Genomic DNA, 18,848 nt, shown 5'->3' on the forward strand with positions numbered 1-18,848 from the left:
CATTCACTCATGGTGCACTCATTCACTCAGGGTGTTCTCATTCACTCAGGGTGTACCCATTGCCTCAGGATGCACTCATTCACTCAGGGTGCACTCATTCACTCAGGGTGCACTCTTGCACTCAGGCTGCGCTCATTCGCTGAGGGTGCACTCATTCACTTAGGCTGCACTCATTCACTCAGGGTGCACTCATTCACACTGGGTGCACTCATTCACTCAGGGTGCACTCATTCACTCAGGGTGCACTCATTCACTCAGGGTGCAGTCATTCACTCAGGGTGCACTCATTCACTCAGGGTGCACACACTCACTCAGGGTGCAGTCATTCACTCAGTGTGCAGTCAATCACTCAGGGTGCACTCATTCATTCAGAGTGCACTCATTCACTCAAAGTGCACTCATTCACTCAGGGTGCGCTCATTCACTCAGGGTGCACTCATTCACTCAGGGTGCACTCATTAACTCAGGGTGTACTCATTCACTCAGGGTGCACCCATTCACTCAGGGTGCACTCATTCACTCAGGGTGCACTCATTCACTCAGGGTGCACATGTTCAATCAGGGTGCACTCATTCACTCAGGGTGCACTCATTCACTCAGGGTGCTTTCATTCATTCAAGCTGCAGTCATTCACTCAGAGTGCACACATTCATTCAGGGTGCACTCATTCACTCAGGGTGCACTCATTCACTCAGGGTGCACATGTTCAATCAGGGTGCACTCATTCACTCAGGGTGCACTCATTCACTCAGGGTGCAATCTTTCACTCAGGGTGCGCTCATTCACTCAGGGTGCTCTCATTCACTCAGGGTGCATACATTCAATGAGGGTGCACTCATTCACTCAGTGTGCACCCATTCACTCAGGTTGCACTCATTCACTCAGGGTGCGCTCATTCACTCAGATTTCACTCATTCACTCAGGGTGCAATCTTTCACTCAGGTTGCGCTCATTCACTCAGGGTGCTCTCATTCACTCAGGGTGCATACAATCACTCAGGGTGCACTCATTCACTCAGTGTGCACCCATTCACTCAGGGTGCACTCATTCACTCAGGGTGCACTCATTCACTCAGGGTGCAATCATTCAGTCAGAATGCACTCATTCTCTCAGGGTGCACTCATTCACTCAGGGTGCACTCATTCACTCAGGGTGCAATCTTTCACTCAGGGTGCGCTCATTCACTCAGGGTGCTCTCATTCACTCAGGGTGCATACATTCAATGAGGGTGCACTCATTCACTCAGTGTGCACCCATTCACTCAGGTTGCACTCATTCACTCAGGGTGCGCTCATTCACTCAGATTTCACTCATTCACTCAGGGTGCAATCTTTCACTCAGGTTGCGCTCATTCACTCAGGGTGCTCTCATTCACTCAGGGTGCATACAATCACTCAGGGTGCACTCATTCACTCAGGGTGCTTTCATTCATTCAAGCTGCAGTCATTCACTCAGAGTGCACACATTCATTCAGGGTGCACTCATTCACTCAGGGTGCACTCATTCACTCAGGGTGCACATGTTCAATCAGGGTGCACTCATTCACTCAGGGTGCACTCATTCACTCAGGGTGCTTTCATTCATTCAAGCTGCAGTCATTCACTCAGAGTGCACACATTCATTCAGGGTGCACTCATTCACTCAGGGTGCACTCATTCACTCAGGGTGCACATGTTCAATCAGGGTGCACTCATTCACTCAGGGTGCACTCATTCACTCAGGGTGCACTCATTCACTCAGGGTGCTTTCATTCATTCAAGCTGCAGTCATTCACTCAGAGTGCACACATTCATTCAGGGTGCACTCATTCACTCAGGGTGCACTCATTCACTCAGGGTGCACATGTTCAATCAGGGTGCACTCATTCACTCAGGGTGCGCTCATTCACTCAGGGTGCTCTCATTCACTCAGGGTGCATACATTCAATGAGGGTGCACTCATTCACTCAGTGTGCACCCATTCACTCAGGTTGCACTCATTCACTCAGGGTGCACTCATTCACTCAGGCTGCACTCAATCACTCAGGGTGCACTCATTCACTCAGGGTGCACTCATTCACTCAGGGTGCACTCATTCACTCAGGGTGCACTCATTCACTCAGGGTGCTATCTTTTACTCAGGGTGCACTCATTCACTCAGCGTGCACTCAATCACTCAGGGTGCACTCATTTACTCAGGGTGCACTCATTCACTCAGGGTGCACTCATTCACTCAGGGTGCACTCATTCACTCAGAGTTCACTCATTCACTCAGAGTTCACTCATTCACTCAGAGTGCACTCATTCACTCAGGATGCACTAATTCACTCAGGGTGCACTCATTCACTCAGAGTGCACTCATTCACTCAGGGTGCACTCATTCACTCAGAGTGCACTCATTCACTCAGGGTGCACTCATTCACTAAGGTGCAATCATTCACTCATAGTGCACTCATTCACTCAGAACACTCATTCACTCAGAGTTCACTCATTCACTCAGAGTGCACTCATTCACTCAGGGTGCACTCATTCACTCAGGGTGCACTCATTCGCTCAGCGTTCACTCATTCACTCAGAGTTCACTCATTCACTCAGAGTGCACTCATTCACTCAGGGTGCACTCATTCACTCAGGATGAACTCATTCACTCAGGGTGCACTCATTCACTCAGAGTGCACTCATTCACTCAGGATGAACTCATTCACTCAGGGTGCACTCATTCACTCAGAGTTCACTCATTCACTCAGGGTGTACTCATTCACTCAGAGTGCACTCATTCACTCAGGGTGCACTCATTCACTCAGAGTTCTCTCATTCACTCAGGGTGCACTCATTCACTCAGGGTGCACTCATTCACTCAGAGTGCACTCATTCACTCAGCGTGCACTCATTCACTCAGAGTGCTCTCATTCACTCAGAGTGCACTCATTCACTCAGCGTTCACTCATTCACTCAGATTGCTCTCATTCACTCAGAGTGCTCTCATTCACTCAGCGTGCACTCATTCACTCAGCGTGCACTCATTCACTCAGAGTGAACTCATTCACTCAGGGTGCACTCATTCACTCAGGGTGCAGTCATTCACTCAGTGTGCACTTATTCACTCAGGGTGCAGTCATTCACTCAGAGTGCACTCATTCACTCAGAGTGCACTCATTCACTCAGGGTGCACTCATTCACTAAGGTGCACTCATTCACTCATAGTGCACTCATTCACTCAGAGCACTCATTCACTCAGAGTTCACTCATTCACTCAGAGTGCACTCATTCACTCAGGGTGCCCTCATTCACTCAGGGTGCACTCATTCACTCATAGTGCACTCATTCACTCAGAGTTTACTCATTCACTCAGAGTTCACTCATTCACTCAGAGTGCACTCATTCACTCAGGGTGCACTCATTCACTCAGAGTGCACTCATTCACTCAGCGTGCACTCATTCACTCAGGGTGCACTCATTCACTCAGAGTTCACTCATTCACTCAGAGTGCACTCATTCACTCAGGGTGCACTCATTCACTCAGAGTTCACTTATTCACTCAGGGTGCACTCATTCACTCAGAGTTCTCTCATTCACTCAGAGTGCACTCATTCACTCAGCGTGCACTCATTCACTCAGAGTGCTCTCATTCACTCAGTGTGCACTCATTCACTCAGCGTGCACTCATTCACTCAGCGTGCACTCATTCACTCAGAGTGCTCTCATTCACTCAGAGTGCTCTCATTCACTCAGCGTGCACTCATTCACTCAGCGTGCACTCATTCACTCAGCGTGCACTCATTCACTCAGAGTGAACTCATTCACTCAGGGTGCACTCTTTCACTCAGGGTGCAGTCATTCACTCAGTGTGCCCTCATTCACTCACAGTGCAGTCATTCACTCAGAGTGCACTCATTCACTCAGTGTGCACTCATTCACTCAGGGTGCACTCATTCACTCAGAGTGCACTCATTCACTCAGGGTGCACTCATTCACTCAGGGTGCAGTCATTCACTCAGTGTGCACTCATTCACTCAGGGTGCAGTCATTCACTCAGTGTGCACTCATTCACTCAGTGTGCCCTCATTCACTCAGGGTGCAGTCATTCACTCAGAGTGCACTCATTCACTCAGTGTGCACTCATTCACTCAGTGTGCGCTCATTCACTCAGAGTGAACTCATTCACTCAGTGTGCGCTCATTCACTCAGAGTGCACTCATTCACTCAGTGTGCACTCATTCACTCAGGGTGCAGTCATTCACTCAGAGTGCAGTCATTCACTCAGTGTGCACTCATTCACTCAGAGTGCACTCATTCACTAAGCGTGCACTCATTCACTCAGGGTGCAGTCATTCACTCAGAGTGCACTCATTCACTCAGAGTGCACTCATTCACTCAGGGTGCAGTCATTCACTCAGAGTGCACTCATTCACTCAGAGTGCACTCATTCACTCAGTGTGCACTCATTCACTCAGTGTGCGCTCATTCACTCAGAGTGCACTCATTCACTCAGTGTGCACTCATTCACTCAGTGTGCACTCATTCACTCAGGGTGCAGTCATTCACTCAGAGTGCACTCATTCACTCAGAGTGCACTCATTCACTCAGTGTGCACTCATTCACTCAGTGTGCGCTCATTCACTCAGAGTGCACTCATTCACTCAGTGTGCACTCATTCACTCAGTGTGCACTCATTCACTCAGGGTGCAGTCATTCACTCAGAGTGCAGTCATTCACTCAGTGTGCACTCATTCACTCAGATTGCACTCATTCACTCAGCGTGCACTCATTCACTCAGGGTGCAGTCATTCACTCAGAGTGCACTCATTCACTCAGAGTGCACTCATTCACTCAGGGTGCAGTCATTCACTCAGAGTGCACTCATTCACTCAGTGTGCACTCATTCACTCAGCGTGCACTCATTCACTCAGAGTGCACTCATTCACTCAGTGTGCACTCATTCACTCAGTGTGCACTCATTCACTCAGAGTGCACTCATTCACTCAGAGTGCACTCATTCAATCAGTGTGCACTCATTCACTCAGTGTGCACTCATTCACTCAGAGTGCACTCATTCACTCAGGGTGCGCTCATTCACTCAGGGTGCACTCATTCACTCAGGGTGCACTCATTCACTCAGGGTGCACCCATTTACTCAGGGTGCTCTCATTCACTCAGGGTGCACTCATTCACTCAGGGTGCACATGTTCAATCAGGGTGCACTCATTCACTCAGCGTGCACTCATTCACTCAGGGTGCTTTCATTCATTCATGGTGCAATCTTTCACTCAGGGTGCGCTCATTCACTCAGGGTGCTCTCATTCACTCAGGGTGCATACATTCAATGAGGGTGCACTCATTCACTCAGTGTGCACCCATTCACTCAGGTTGCACTCATTTACTCAGGGGGCGCTCATTCACTCAGGTTGCGCTCATTCACTCAGGGTGCTCTCATTCACTCAGCGTGCATACAAACACTCAGGGTGCACTCATTCACTCAGTGTGCACCCATTCACTCAGGGTGCACTCATTCACTCAGGGTGCACTCAGTCACTCAGATATCACTCATTCACTCAGGGAGCACTCACTCACTCAGGGTGCACTCATTCACTCAGGGTGCAGCCATTCACTCAGGGTGTACTCATTCACTCAGAGTGCACTCATTCACTCAGGGTGCACTAATTCACTCAGGGTGCAGTCATTCACTCAGGGTGCACTCATTCAATCAGGGTGCACTCATTCACAGGTTGCTATCATTCACTCGTGGTGCACTCATTCATTCAGGGTGCAGCCATTCACTCAGGGTGTACACATTCACTCAGAGTGCACTCATTCACTCAGGGTGCAGTCATTCACTCAGGGTGTACTCATTCACTCAGAGTGCACTCATTTGCTCAGGGTGCACTCATTCACTCAGGGTCCACCCATTCACTCAGAGTGCACTCATTCACTCAGGGTGCACTCATTCACTCAGGATGCACCCATTCACTCAGGGTGCACTCATTCACTCAGGGTGCACTCATTCACTCAGGGTGCTCTCATTCACTCAGGGTGCACACATTCAATCAGGGTGCACTCATTCACTCAGGGTGCAGCCACTCACTCAGGGTGCACACATTCAATCAGGTTGCACTCATTCACTCAGGGTGCACTCATTCACTCAGGGTGCACTCATTCACTCAGGGTGCACCCATTCACTCAGGGTGCACTCATTCACTCAGGGTGCACCCATTCACTCAGGGTGCACTCATTCACTCAGGGTGCACTCATTCACTCAGGGTGCACTCATTCACTCAGGGTGCACCCATTCACTCAGGGTGCACTCATTCACTCAGGGTGCACCCATTCACTCAGGGTGCACTCATTCACTCAGGGTGCAATCATTCACTCAGGGTGCACTCTTTCACTCAGGGTGCACTCATTCATTCAGGGTGCAGTCATTCACTCAGGGTGTACTCATTCACTCAGAGTGCAATCATTCACTCAGTGTGCACTCATTCACTCAGTGTGCAGTCATTCACTCAGTGTGCAATCATTCACAGGTTGCTCTCATTCACTCAGAGTGCACTCGTTCACTCAGTGTGCACTCATTCACTCAGGGTGCAATCATTCTCTCAGAGTGTAGTCAATCACTCAGGGTGCACTCGTTCACTCAGGGAGCACTCATCCACTCAGAGTGCACTCATTCCCTCAGGGTGCACTCATTCAATCAGGGTGCTCTCAATCACTCAGGGTGCACACATTCAATCAGGGTGCTCTCATTCACTCAGGGTGCTCTCATTCACTCATTGTGCACTCATTCATGCAGGGTGCACTCATTGACTCAGGGTGCAATCATTCACTCAGGGTGCACTCATTCACTCAGGGTACATCCATTCACTCAGGCTGCACTCATTCACTCAGGGTGCACACATTCACTCAGGGTGCACCCATTCACTCAGAGTGCACGCATTCACTCATGGTGCACTCATTCACTCATGGTGCACTCATTCACTCAGGGTGTTCTCATTCACTCAGGGTGTACCCATTGCCTCAGGATGCACTCATTCACTCAGGGTGCACTCATTCACTCAGGGTGCACTCTTGCACTCAGGCTGCGCTCATTCGCTGAGGGTGCACTCATTCACTTAGGCTGCACTCATTCACTCAGGGTGCACTCATTCACACTGGGTGCACTCATTCACTCAGGGTGCACTCATTCACTCAGGGTGCACTCATTCACTCAGGGTGCAGTCATTCACTCAGGGTGCACTCATTCACTCAGGGTGCACACACTCACTCAGGGTGCAGTCATTCACTCAGTGTGCAGTCAATCACTCAGGGTGCACTCATTCATTCAGAGTGCACTCATTCACTCAAAGTGCACTCATTCACTCAGGGTGCGCTCATTCACTCAGGGTGCACTCATTCACTCAGGGTGCACTCATTAACTCAGGGTGTACTCATTCACTCAGGGTGCACCCATTCACTCAGGGTGCACTCATTCACTCAGGGTGCACTCATTCACTCAGGGTGCACATGTTCAATCAGGGTGCACTCATTCACTCAGGGTGCACTCATTCACTCAGGGTGCTTTCATTCATTCAAGCTGCAGTCATTCACTCAGAGTGCACACATTCATTCAGGGTGCACTCATTCACTCAGGGTGCACTCATTCACTCAGGGTGCACATGTTCAATCAGGGTGCACTCATTCACTCAGGGTGCACTCATTCACTCAGGGTGCAATCTTTCACTCAGGGTGCGCTCATTCACTCAGGGTGCTCTCATTCACTCAGGGTGCATACATTCAATGAGGGTGCACTCATTCACTCAGTGTGCACCCATTCACTCAGGTTGCACTCATTCACTCAGGGTGCGCTCATTCACTCAGATTTCACTCATTCACTCAGGGTGCAATCTTTCACTCAGGTTGCGCTCATTCACTCAGGGTGCTCTCATTCACTCAGGGTGCATACAATCACTCAGGGTGCACTCATTCACTCAGTGTGCACCCATTCACTCAGGGTGCACTCATTCACTCAGGGTGCACTCATTCACTCAGGGTGCAATCATTCAGTCAGAATGCACTCATTCTCTCAGGGTGCACTCATTCACTCAGGGTGCACTCATTCACTCAGGGTGCAATCTTTCACTCAGGGTGCGCTCATTCACTCAGGGTGCTCTCATTCACTCAGGGTGCATACATTCAATGAGGGTGCACTCATTCACTCAGTGTGCACCCATTCACTCAGGTTGCACTCATTCACTCAGGGTGCGCTCATTCACTCAGATTTCACTCATTCACTCAGGGTGCAATCTTTCACTCAGGTTGCGCTCATTCACTCAGGGTGCTCTCATTCACTCAGGGTGCATACAATCACTCAGGGTGCACTCATTCACTCAGGGTGCTTTCATTCATTCAAGCTGCAGTCATTCACTCAGAGTGCACACATTCATTCAGGGTGCACTCATTCACTCAGGGTGCACTCATTCACTCAGGGTGCACATGTTCAATCAGGGTGCACTCATTCACTCAGGGTGCACTCATTCACTCAGGGTGCTTTCATTCATTCAAGCTGCAGTCATTCACTCAGAGTGCACACATTCATTCAGGGTGCACTCATTCACTCAGGGTGCACTCATTCACTCAGGGTGCACATGTTCAATCAGGGTGCACTCATTCACTCAGGGTGCACTCATTCACTCAGGGTGCACTCATTCACTCAGGGTGCTTTCATTCATTCAAGCTGCAGTCATTCACTCAGAGTGCACACATTCATTCAGGGTGCACTCATTCACTCAGGGTGCACTCATTCACTCAGGGTGCACATGTTCAATCAGGGTGCACTCATTCACTCAGGGTGCGCTCATTCACTCAGGGTGCTCTCATTCACTCAGGGTGCATACATTCAATGAGGGTGCACTCATTCACTCAGTGTGCACCCATTCACTCAGGTTGCACTCATTCACTCAGGGTGCGCTCATTCACTCAGATTTCACTCATTCACTCAGGGTGCAATCTTTCACTCAGGTTGCGCTCATTCACTCAGGGTGCTCTCATTCACTCAGGGTGCATACAATCACTCAGGGTGCACTCATTCACTCAGTGTGCACCCATTCACTCAGGGTGCACTCATTCACTCAGGGTGCACTCATTCACTCAGGGTGCAATCATTCAGTCAGAATGCACTCATTCTCTCAGGGTGCACTCATTCACTCAGGGTGCATTCATTCACTCAGCGTGCAATCTTTCACTCAGGGTGCGCTCATTCACTCAGGGTGCTCTCATTCACTCAGGGTGCATACATTCAATGAGGGTGCACTCATTTACTCAGTGTGCACCCATTCACTCAGGTTGCACTCATTCACTCAGGGTGCGCTCATTCACTCAGATTTCACTCATTCACTCAGGGTGCAATCTTTCACTCAGGTTGCGCTCATTCACTCAGGGTGCTCTCATTCACTCAGGGTGCATACTATCACTCAGGGTGCACTCATTCACTCAGTGTGCACCCATTCACTCAGGGTGCACTCATTCACTCAGGGTGCACTCATTCACTCAGGGTGCAATCATTCAGTCAGAATGCACTCATTCTCTCAGGGTGCACTCATTCACTCAGGGTGCACTCATTCACTCAGGGTGGACTCATTCACTCACGGTGCAAACATTCACTCAGGGTGCACTCATTCACTCAGTGTGCACTCATTCACTCAGGGTGCACTCATTCACTCATTGTGCACTCATTCACTCAGGATGCACTCATTCACTCATTGTGCACTCATTCACTCAGTGTGCACTCATTCACTCAGGGTGCACTCATTCACTCAGTGTGCACTCATTCACTCAGGGTGCACTCATTCACTCAGAGTGCTGTCATTAACTCCGGGTGCACTCATTCACTCAGGGTTCACTCATTCACTCAGGGTGCACTCATTCACTCAGTGTGCTCTCATTCACTCAGGGTGCACTCATTCACTCAGGGTGCACTCATTCACTCAGGGTGCACTCATTCACTCAGTGCCCAGAACAAGACATCCCAACAACCTTCGCTTGGTCTCCTGCATCCCTTGCCCATCGCCAGCCGTCCCTGGTCTCATATCGCCCTGGATTTCATCACCGGGCTACCTCCATCTGAGGGATTCACTACCATCCTAGTTGTGGTCGATCGCTTTTCCAAGGCTGCTCACTTCGTCCCTCTTGTCAAGCTTCCCTCTGCCAGAGAGACTGCCCAGCTGGTTGTCCAGCATGTCTTCCGCCTCCATGGCTTGCCCCTAGATGTCGTCTCTGACCGTGGTCCCCAGTTCTCATCCAGGTTCTGGAAGGCTTTTTGTACCCTCCTGGGCGCTTCCATCAGTCTCTCCTCTGGGTTCCACCCGCAGCCTAACGGCCAGACTGAGAGAACCAACCAAGGTCTGGAGAGGGTGCTAAGAAGCTTTGTGTCCTCCAATCCTTCCACCTGGAGCAAGTATCTGGTCTGGGCGGAGTACGCGCACAATACCCTTCAGAGCTCCTCCACTGGCCTCTCACCTTTCGAATGTCAAAATGGCTTCCAACCGCCACTCTTCCCTAAACAGGAGAGGGAGGTAGGAGTCCCGGCTGCCCAGGGGTTCGTCCAACGCTGCCGCCGTACCTGGAAGAGGGTCCGATCCGCCTTGCAGCTCGCTTCTTCTCGGCAGAAAGTGCAGGCTGACCGACACCACCGCCCAGCTCCTCGGTTCCGGACCAGACAGAAAGTCTGGCTGTCTACCCGGAATCTTCCACTCCATGTGGAGTCCCGCAAGTTGGCTCCCCGGTTCTTCGGACCTTTTAGGATTTTGGAAAAAGTAAACCCTGTGGCCTACCGGCTCCTCCTTCCTCGGTCGATGAAGATACATCCCACGTTCCACGTCTCTCACCTCAAGCCGGTACTTACCAGTCCCTTGGTTCCTGCTTCCAGACCTCCCCCACCCCCCGCCCTGCATGATTGACGGTCAGCAAGCCTACACTGTCTGTCGCCTCCTTGATAGTCGCCGGGTTAGGAGGAGCATTCAATACCTGGTCGACTGGGAGGGTTATGGTCCTGAAGAGCATTCCTGGGTTCCGGCCCGGGACATTTTGGACCCTGAACTCATCAGGGATTTTCGCCATCGCCACCCTGATTGTCCAGGAGGAACGTCAGGAGCTGTTCCTAGAGGAGGGGGTCCTGTGAGGGTGCCGGTTAGTTCCCTTAGTAACCCCTAGATGGCACCTTCAATTGGTTTTTTCCCTTTGCTAATTGTTACTAGTTTCTCCTGTGTTTATTACTTAACTGCCTTTTATCAGGTTTATTGGTTTCACCTGTTTTTGCTTGTATTTAAGCTCTGTGGTTTCTTCCCTCTGTGCTCAGTCTTGACAAGCTGTTTGCCTAGTGGTAGCTGTCTTGAGCTCCTATGTTTGTAACTGTTTACCTGTGTGATTCTAGTAAAGTACTTTTATTTAAGACTGCATACCTGCTTCTCGCCTCGTCTGCCTGCACTTGGGTCAGAACCAGCCTCGCCCTGACACTGGGTGCAGTCATTCACCCAGGGTGCAGTTATTCACTCAGTGTGCTCTCTTTCACTCAGAGTTCACTCATTCACTCAGGCTGCACTCATTCACTCAGGGTGCACTCATTCACTCAGAGTGCACTCATTCTCTTAGGGTGCAGTCATTCAATCAGGGTGCACTCATTCAACCAGGGTGCTATCATTCTCTCAGGGTGCAGTCATTCGCTCAGAGTGCACTCATTCACTCAGGGTGCACACATTCACTCAGGTTCCACTCATTCACTCAGGGTGCACACATTCACTAAGGGTGCACTCATTCACTCAGGGTGCACTCATTCCCTCAGGGTGCACTCGTTCCCTCAGGGTGCGCTCATTCACTGAGGGTGCACTCATTCACTCAGGGTGAACTGATTCACTCAGAGTTCTCTCATGCACTCAGGGTGCACTCATTCACTCAGGGTGCACTCATTCACTCAGGGTGCACTCATTCACTCAGAGTGCACTCATTCACTCAGGGTGCACTCCTTCACTCAGGGTGCACTCATTCACTCATGATGCACTCATTCACTCAGGGTGCACTCATTCACTCAGGGTGCACTCATTCACTCAGGGTGCACTCATTCAGTCAGGTTGCACTCATTCACTCAGGGTGCACTCATTCACTCAGGGTGCACTCAATCACTCAGGGTGCACTCATTCACTCAGGGTGCACGCATTCACTCAGGGTGCACTCATTCACTCAGAGTTCACTCATTCATTCAGAGTGCACTCATTCACTCAGGTAGCTATCTTTTACTCAGGGTGCACTCATTCACTCAGAGTGCACTGATTCACTCAGGGTGCAGTCATTCACTCAGGATGCACTCATTCACTCAGGGTGCACTCATTCACTCAGGGTGCACTCATTCACTCAGGATGAACTCATTCACTCAGGGTGCACTCATTCACTCAGAGTTCACTCATTCACTCAGAGTTCACTCATTCACTCAGAGTTCACTCATTCACTCGAGTGCACTCATTCACTCAGGATGCACTAATTCACTCAGGGTGCACTCATTCACTCAGAGTGCACTCATTCACTCAGGGTGCACTCATTCACTCAGAGTTCACTCATTCACTCAGCGTGCACTCATTCACTCAGGATGCACTCATTCACTCAGGGTGCACTCATTCACTCAGGATGCACTCATTCACTCAAGGTGCACTCATTCACTCAGAGTTCACTCATTCACTCAGAGTTCACTCATTCACTCAGATTGCACTCATTCACTCAGGTTGCACTCATTCAGTAAGGTGCACTCATTCACTCATAGTGCACTCATTCACTCAGAGCACTCATTCACTCAAAGTTCACTCATTCACTCAGAGTGCACTCATTCACTCAGGGTGCACTCATTCACTCAGGGTGCACTCATTCACTCATAGTGCACTCATTCACTCAGAGTTCACTCATTCCCTCAGAGTTCACTCATTCACTCAGAGTGCGCTCATTCACTCAGGGTGCACTCATTCACTCAGGGTGCACTCATTCACTCAGCGTGCACTCATTCACTCAGGGTGCACTCATTCACTCAGAGTGCACTCATTCACTCAGGGTGTACTCATTCACTCAGAGTTCACTCATTCACTCAGAGTGCACTCATTCACTCAGAGTGCTCTCATTCACTCAGAGTGCACTCATTCACTCAGCGTGCACTCATTCACTCAGAGTGCGCTCATTCACTCAGAGTGCACTCATTCACTCAGCGTGCACTCATTCACTCAGCGTGCACTCATTCACTCAATGTGCACTCATTCACTCAGGGTGCACTCATTCACTCAGGGTGCACTCGTTCACTCAGTGCCCAGAACAAGCCATCCCAACAACCTTCGCTTGGTCTCCTGCATCCCTTGCCCATCGCCAGCCGTCCCTGGTCTCATATCGCCCTGGATTTCATCACCGGGCTACCTCCATTTGAGGGATTCACTACCATCCTAGTTGTGGTCGATCGCTTTTCCAAGGCTGCTCACTTCGTCCCTCTTGTCAAGCTTCCCTCTGCCAGAGAGACTGCCCAGCTGGTTGTCCAGCATGTCTTCCGCCTCCATGGCTTGCCCCTAGATGTCGTCTCTGACCGTGGTCCCCAGTTCTCATCCAGGTTCTGGAAGGCTTTTTGTACTCTCCTGGGCGCTTCCATCAGTCTCTCCTCTGGGTTCCACCCGCAGCCTAACGGCCAGACTGAGAGAACCAACCAAGATCTGGAGAGGGTGCTAAGAAGCTTTGTGTCCTCCAATCCTTCCACCTGGAGCAAGTATCTGGTCAGAGCTCCTCCACTGGCCTCTCACCTTTCGAATGTCAAAATGGCTTCCAACCGCCACTCTTCCCTGAACAGGAGAGGGAGGTAGGAGTCCCGGCTGCCCAGGGGTTCGTCCAACGCTGCCGCCGTACCTGGAGGAGGGTCCGATCCGCCTTGCAGCTCGCTTCTTCTCGGCAGAAAGTGCAGGCTGACCGACACCACCGCCCAGCTCCTCGGTTCCGGACCAGACAGAAAGTCTGGCTGTCTACCCGGAATCTTCCACTCCATGTGGAGTCCCGCAAGTTGGCTCCCCGGTTCTTCAGACCTTTTAGGATTTTGAAAAAAGTAAACCCTGTGGCCTACCGGCTCCTCCTTCCTCGGTCGATGAAGATACATCCCACGTTCCACGTCTCTCACCTCAAGCCAGTACTTACCAGTCCCTTGGTTCCTGCTTCCAGACCTCCCCCACCCCCCGCCCTGCATGATTGACGGTCAGCAAGCCTACACTGTCTGTCGCCTCCTTGATAGTCGCCGGGTTAGGAGGAGCATTCAATACCTGGTCGACTGGGAGGGTTATGGTCCTGAAGAGCGTTCCTGGGTTCCGGCCCGGGACATTTTGGATCCTGAACTCATCAGGGATTTTCGCCATCGCCACCCTGATTGTCCAGGAGGAACGTCAGGAGCTGTTCCTAGAGGAGGGGGTCCTGTGAGGGTGCCGGTTAGTTCCCTCAGTAACCCCTAGATGGCACCTTCAATTGGTTTTTTCCCTTTGCTAATTGTTACTAGTTTCTCCTGTGTTTATTACTTAACTGCCTTTTATCAGGTTTATTGGTTTCACCTGTTTTTGCTTGTATTTAAGCTCTGTGGTTTCTTCCCTCTGTGCTCAGTCTTGACAAGCTGTTTGCCTAGTGGTAGCTGTCTTGAGCTCCTATGTTTGTAACTGTTTATCTGTGTGATTCTAGTAAAGTACTTTTATTTAAGCCTGCATACCTGCTTCTCGCCTCATCTGCCTGCACGTGGGTCAGAACCAGCCTCGCCCTGACACTGGGTGCAGTCATTCACTCAGGGTGCACTCATTCACTCAGGGTGCACTCATTCAATCAGGGTGCACACATTCACTCAGGTTCCACTCATTCACTCAGGGTGCACACATTCACTAAGTGTGCACTCATTCACTCAGGGTGCACTCATTCACTCAGGGTGCACTCAATCACTCAGGGTGCACTCATTCACTCAGGGTGCACTCATTCACTCAGGGTGCAATCATTCACTCAGGGTGCACTCATTCACTCAGAGTTCACTCATTCATTCAGAGTGCACTCATTCACTCAGGGTGCTATCTTTTACTCAGAGTGCACTCATTCACTCAGTGTGCACTCATTCACTCAGGGTGCACTCATTCACTCAGTGTGCCCTCACTCACTCAGCGTGCACTCATTCACTCAGGGTGCACTCATTCACTCAGTGTGCACTCATTCACTCAGCGTGCCCTCATTCACTCAGTGTGCCCTCACTCACTCAGCGTGCACTCATTCACTCAGGGTGCACTCATTCACTCAGGGTGCACTCATTCACTCAGTGTGCCCTCATTCACTCAGGGTGCACTCATTCACTCAGTGTGCACTCATTCACTCAGTGTGCCCTCACTCACTCAGCGTGCCCTCATTCACTCAGAGTGCACTCATTCACTCAGAGTGCCCTCATTCACTCAGGGTGCAGTCATTCACTCAGCCTACATTCCTTTCCCAATCCCCAAAATGTTGCTTGCCCCCTACTCAGCCTGTAGCTCTCTCTCGGCTTTGTTTTACATTGTCAGAGTTTGAAACCTCCTCTGGCCCTCAGAATAAAACCTACCTACTGCATGAAGTAAGTCACTCAAATCCACTTTAAGTGGCCCTGTAATGCAATCACTACAGTGGCCTACATATTCTGGAATGTGAGGGTCTTTGTGAAATGAAGCCCTTTGTTCTCCCTCAGCAAGTGGCCTGGCTGATTGTATTGGCTAATTGTTTTGAAATGGCTACATCTATTTTCAGATGGTTTTTGTTTGGAATTAGACTGTACATTAATAATTCATATTGTTGCAGTGTAGAATAATACCAGACTTTACATCGGCCATGTGGATGAGCAGTTTTTCAAGACATCAATTTATCCTTTCTGAGAATGAACAGTGCATGTTTTACCACATTGGCTCTCATCCTGCTTCTAATCTGCATCTCCTCATTCTCTCTCCCTCAGCTGCCACTGAAAATGCTTCTTTGAGAAGTCACTGATATTAAGTAAGTGAAGAGTATTAGATACCCAAAGACTCAGTATAAAAATCATGTCCTTTTTTTTATAAGTGTTGGTCACCTCTATAAATACTGTTATGACAATATTTAAAGCCCAAAATTCCACAGCCCTTACTTGAGTGAGAGGGCGGTAGGAGCGCTGCAAATTTGGCTCGGACCCAGATATATCAGGTCCCTGCCTTCTGTCAGAGTTTCTTGTTGGCTGACCCCAAGTAAGACCATCAGTGTAGCAGTGGGCAGGCCTGGGGTTACAATAATTACAATAATTAAAATATTGCTAAGTCAAAGGTCCTCTTGGTTGGGGACTTACCTGCAGAGTGAGTCTACGTCAGCATTTAAAAAAAAACTCAAAGCTGATCAACAGGCCAGAAGAGTTGGATTAACCTCTCAATTGCTACTCATTTGTGACATTATTATCCTGCCAAAAAAAAGTCATCAGACCCTTTTAAGGCCCGCCAGGAATCTATAATGGGAACAAAGAGGCTTAGCTAACCCCTCTGCCCCATTCCCCCATCTTTCACCTCAAACACACCCAAATTAATTAGCGCCACTATGTAAGTGGGTGTAAGAAAAAAAAGAAAGACTTGCATTTATATAGCGCCTTTTACAACCTAAGGACATCCCAAAGCGCTTTACAGCCAATTAAGTACTTTTGACGTGTAGTCACTGTTGTAATGTAGGACACGTGGCAGCCAATTTGCGCACAACAAGCTCCCACAAACAGCAATGTGATAATGAACAGATAATTGTTTTTTAGTGATGTTAATTGAGGGATAAATATTGGCCAGGACACCTGGGATAATTCCCCTGCTCTTCTTTGTAATAGCGTCGTGGGATCTTTTACATCCACCTGAGAGAGCAGACTGGGCCTTGGTTTAACGCCTCATCCAAAAGACGGCACTTCCAACAGTGCAGCATTCCCTCAGAACTGCACTGGAGTGTCAGCCTAGATTTTTGTGCTCAAGTCTCTGGAGTGAGACCCACAACCTTCTGACTCAGAGGAGAGAGTGCTACCAACTGAGCCATGGCTGACTAAGAAAGGAAATGCAGGAAGGTTTAGCTGAGGTGGATACCACATTCTGGAGGTCAGTTTGTGTGCTGCTACTGAAGGTTGATTTTACATTGCCTGCATATTGTTCTCTTTAGTACTTTGGAGGAAAAAAGGGAACATGACACAGAAGTAATAAAATAAGTTACGTAATCATATCATCACACACTTCTCAGGTAATTTTTTTTTTAATTTCACGTTGTTTACAATTAATCTTGATAAAATATCTTTTAACTTCAAATGCTAACAATCATAGCATATTTGATTAAATTCTGTGAAATAAAGCAAGTTATATTCACTACAATAGAACTAAGTACAGAAATTCAACCAACAATGAAAGAGCGTTTTTAAGAATACTGTACAAGAAATGTTCACAATTTTTTTCCCAAAACAAATTACTTATTATTTACTTACAGAATTTACAAAGACCTATCACGTGAAGGAACCTCTACAGGGTCGCATTGCCACAGTAGAACTGAATACTGCCTCAACAGTCTCACAGCCTAACTTTCAGAGCAGTCGTGGACAGGATACAAAAAAAACACTTGTCCTCTGATAGGGAATCTGTAGTTCACTTCTTGCCTCCAAACTTCCTTTCTCAGTTGCAATCTTTCTAGTCTATTTCTATTTCATCAATATTGCAATGGTCATTGGTCGTCTGAAATGTTCTCTCTTCTCTTTAAGTTCCAAATACTTCATACTATACACTCCTCCTCCTGTGTTCAAACTGAGACCAAGCACCCATGTCCACGAAGCCATCGTGGGCTAGGAATGCGGCTTTATTCCACGTTAACATCAGACATGTGATTCTACCTTACATTCAGAAAGTTGTAGGTAAAATCAATGCATTCATTAGTATGCTAGGTAACAGAGGGCATGCGTAATGGCAGTAATGTGCTTTTATTCATAAATTGGATGATATAAAATTATGGGTAAGTTCTGTAATGTTATATTATTTATACACTGGATGGCAGAGGATTGTGGGTAAGCCGAGCATTGTGTTTTTTATTTGTTTTTCTTTATCATCACTACCAGACTGTCCAGTTTCCATGGCGATGTGAATCTCATTCCTCTTTCATTACACTTATGCTACAGTTTGATACCAGGTTGAGATAACTGTGTGGCAGACCTATTGTAAATGAGAGTTGGGTATCAGAGATGGCAATCGCATACAATAAGCAAACCTCAGGCTTAGTTTTGCAGATATCTGTATGCAGAGCACAATTGATTGCCAAGACAACTGAAATGATCATAAGATATAAAGTAATTAATTAAATACAGCCTAGTAGCCAAAGTACTATGAAAATTTGTTGCCTAATCAGCTCCTTTGCCTTGAAATAAAAGTGCACACAAATTCTAGTACTTATACTAAATATTGGAAATTATTGATAGTGATACATGAGCCATAAAGCAAGTTTCAGGAGCTCTGGTATAAGTACTACTCGGTGATAATGAAGGACAATCAACATAGTATCAATCAGTAAGCAGCAGGTAAAAAGTGCTTGCACCAATGTGAGTCAAAGATATGGGGAATTGTAGGAGTCTACGTACTCCTAGCAAAAAATACTGAACTCGGAGAGGTTCAACAGAAAAGGTTTAATTGTTGAGGCTGCATGCTGAAAACAAAATGGAGTCAGAGACTACCCAAAGTACGACTGCCTTTCATCAGTGCACAGCTTCGACTCCTCCTCCCCCGCTCTGGGCTTAAATATGTTGCAGATCGAGTTTCTTAAAGGTGTGATCCTTCTTAAAGGCATGACGCTTGATTTATAGTCTACGGACCGGAAAGCGGA

The sequence above is a fragment of the Somniosus microcephalus genome, chromosome 16 (assembly GCF_052327205.1).
Source record: "Somniosus microcephalus isolate GS21.2 chromosome 16, FLI_Smic_1.0, whole genome shotgun sequence".
In the NCBI taxonomy this organism is placed as follows: domain Eukaryota; kingdom Metazoa; phylum Chordata; class Chondrichthyes; order Squaliformes; family Somniosidae; genus Somniosus; species Somniosus microcephalus.